This window comes from Rhinoraja longicauda, chromosome 23, assembly GCF_053455715.1.
Source record: "Rhinoraja longicauda isolate Sanriku21f chromosome 23, sRhiLon1.1, whole genome shotgun sequence".
Taxonomy (NCBI): domain Eukaryota; kingdom Metazoa; phylum Chordata; class Chondrichthyes; order Rajiformes; family Arhynchobatidae; genus Rhinoraja; species Rhinoraja longicauda.
Window position 1 is genome coordinate 12,348,263 of NC_135975.1, and position 3,090 is coordinate 12,351,352.

The 3,090-nt window shown below is 46.2% G+C and overlaps 1 long non-coding RNA gene across 1 annotated transcript; it reads left to right on the top strand.

The window, feature by feature from the left end:
- Window positions 1-263: 263 nt before the first annotated feature.
- LOC144605145 (uncharacterized) lies at window positions 264-2,413 on the top strand. Its single transcript, XR_013548820.1, has 3 exons — window positions 264-399; window positions 1,057-1,165; window positions 2,289-2,413. It is a non-coding gene; the product is annotated as an uncharacterized LOC144605145 (long non-coding RNA).
- The last annotated feature ends 677 nt before the right edge of the window (window positions 2,414-3,090 follow it).

Genomic DNA, 3,090 nt, shown 5'->3' on the forward strand with positions numbered 1-3,090 from the left:
TGAACTGACAGCACAGCCTGTCGTTGAATTGCCTGCGATGAGTCCCTGTGTTCCAGGGTGCGCTTCGCTGCAGCCGTGGGCTCCGGTTTCCATCGCTCGGACCAGTGGGTGAAATATTGGGATTTGGGGGAAGCTCCACATCCAGGGAATAAAGTTCCCCAATTTTCAACGTCACTTCGAATGATTTATTTGGAGGTTTGTGAGAGGATGGAACACACTGATTCATTACAACAGATAAACTATATTGTTTGTTTACAGGCGTTCTACAATCACCAACCACATTACGGGCATCTGGCTACTGTGACCTCGAGCGAACACAACACATTCATCGCCAAAGTGATTGGTGCAGTGAGCAATGATAGTCCTGAAGCTTGGATTGGCCTAAACGACAGATGCCAGGTAAAGTTAACGATGACACGTCAGCATTATAAAGGGGTCAATACTGTATCAATGTATCAATATAAAATATGCACTGACAAAACAGGAGAAAATGGCAGCAGGAGTAGGCCACTCGGCCCCTCAAGCCTGCCCCGCCCTTCAATACGATCATGCCTGACCAGTGCCGGCCTCAACATTTCCCTTCATTCTGCCCGATCCTCTCCGCAGTCGGGTTCCAGTTAATCCGTCTCCTGAAACTGAATTAGTTTTGGTCCCAAAATGTGGAAAGGACACGGGGCGAGGCTGGTGTGCAGAGCGATGTCACAGAGCAGCTGAGAAGGAATCTGACAATGAGAATTTACAGATTTGGGGAAATTAAATTGAAATAACTCACATGAGTTCTCTAAAGCTCAATTCACTGGATTAAAAAAAAAAAAGAGAATTAGATAGCTCTTGGGGCTAAAGGAATCAAGGGATCTGGGGAAAAAGCAGGAACGGGGTATTAATTTTAGATGATCAGCCATATGTTCCTAAAGCTGAAGAAAAGACAGTATAAGGAAAATCCATACAATTATATTATCAGGAACCTTTGTAATAAAAGCTTAATGGCTCAGGTACAGCTCCTCCCTGCACTGTTACTCAGCATTCCAATGGGAATGACCATTGTTTTATACACAGGAAGGGACTTTCACATGGAACGATGGATCTTCACCGAGTTACCGACAATGGAGTAAGGGTGAACCTAATAGTCTAGGCAACGAAGATTGTGTGGAAACAAACTTTCGTGGTAAGTGTAACAATGACAGAAATGTTGTTCTGTTGGAAGTTGATTTCAGACACAGTTGACCTCCACAGACCTGCTGTTACACTGAGGGAGGGAACCAACCCCATGGGTCCTGTGCTCTGCAGAACTGGACTGACTGCCCAGCAGTGAGAGGAGGATGTATGGGATGTAATGCAGGAGTCAGGGGAACAGACACCGATTGTAACTGTGCAGGAGGAATGTACAAGGGGGCAACACTGGAGTTAGAGGAAGGTACAGTGTGACACGGCACATAAAGAAAGAACTGAACACAGACAGGAAGTGAAAGGAATGTCCTGAGATTCATTTTTAAATGAATTAAACACAGAAACATTATGCTCAACCTCTGTGTATCCTGGTTAGAGTGGACATGCTGTCGTGTGAACCGTTCCATGTCACTGTTTGACAACAAACTGAGAGGCAGTGGAGCAGTGAACTGTCACAAAACAGAGCGGCAGTGAGGATCCAACAGGCTGAGGCTTGTTCTCCACAAGAGAGAAGATTGAAGGGGGACCAGCCAGGGGCCGATCTCACTGTGAAGGATTTGTAGGGGGATGTCGAGAGGATGTTTCCTCGAATGTGAAAACAGATTTCCTGGTCATAAATGTAAAATAGCCACCGATAAATCAAAGAGAGAAAATCCTCTTGACGTGGGCGTTGCGGGCAGGTGGAGCTCAGGAGCACGTAATCGAGGCAGAGAGCACAGATGTAGTTAAGGGAGAGGTCGATGGAGAAAGGAACAGACGGATGTGTTGATGGGGTCGATGAAGGGAGGGGGGAGGCTGGTGAGGAGCAGCAACAGTTGCACGGATCCATGGGCCGAGTGGTCTGTTTCTGATCCAGCTCCACAGATTCTAGATCTGACTCAAATAGATGAAACATTTTGACCAAACGGAAAAAAGAAAATGATGGAAACACTCAGCAGGTCAGGCAGTATCTGCGGAGAGAGGAACCGTATTAAGATTTCTCTCAATTACCATTCTATTCCCTCTCCACAAATGCTGCCTGACCTATTGGGTATTTCCAGACTTTATTTCACATTTCCAGTATCTGCAGCATTTTATTTGTGGACTAACAGGAAAATGCTTTTCTCTTTTCATGTTTCTAGGAAAGGGATTCTGGAATGATTTGCCCTGTGAGACAAAACGTGATTTTGTTTGTTCCTACAAACTGCGCTGTGATTAGAAGACTCCAGAATGGTCCACTCATCCTTTCCAGCAGTGGATCCAGTGCTTTGATTTCTCTGTAGCCGCTCTCACTGTCTGTGGTGACTGTACTCACTTAGCTTCTCAGCCAATAATAAAGAGAACTGCATCATGAGCTGTGTGTTTGGTGCTGTGTGAGTCCAGTTTCTCGCAGCCTTCCTGTCCCACTGTTACTTCCTCCCCACCTCTGCACTCAGTGCTGCGCTGAGGAGAAGGCGGGACACACTTGAACTCTTGTCCTTCGGCCGCACCTGGTGTGTCGGGTCCCGGACACCGCACCTGGGTGAGAAATAAAGGCTGTGGAGAGGATACATGGGGAGTTAGTGGAATAGTTGCAGGGAGAGAGCTTTCACAGTCCTGTGGGTGGGCTGCAGAAGATGAACTGGGCCCAGAAATTACTCAGCACATCTGTATGAAAACCTCTGTTTATAAATCAGCTCAACCGGGTGTCGGGCAATTTGCCCAGATAATAATCTGCCTTCTTGTTCTTGTCATCAAAGTGGATAACCTCACATTTATCCACATTATACTGCATCTGCCATGCATCTGCCCACTCTGCTAACCTATCCAAGTCAACCTACAGCCTCATAGCATCCTCCTCACACTGCCACCAGCTTTGTGTCATCCGCAATCTTGGAGATTTTACATTTAATTCCTTTGTATAAATCATGAATATATTTATTGTAAATAGCTGCGGTCCCAGAA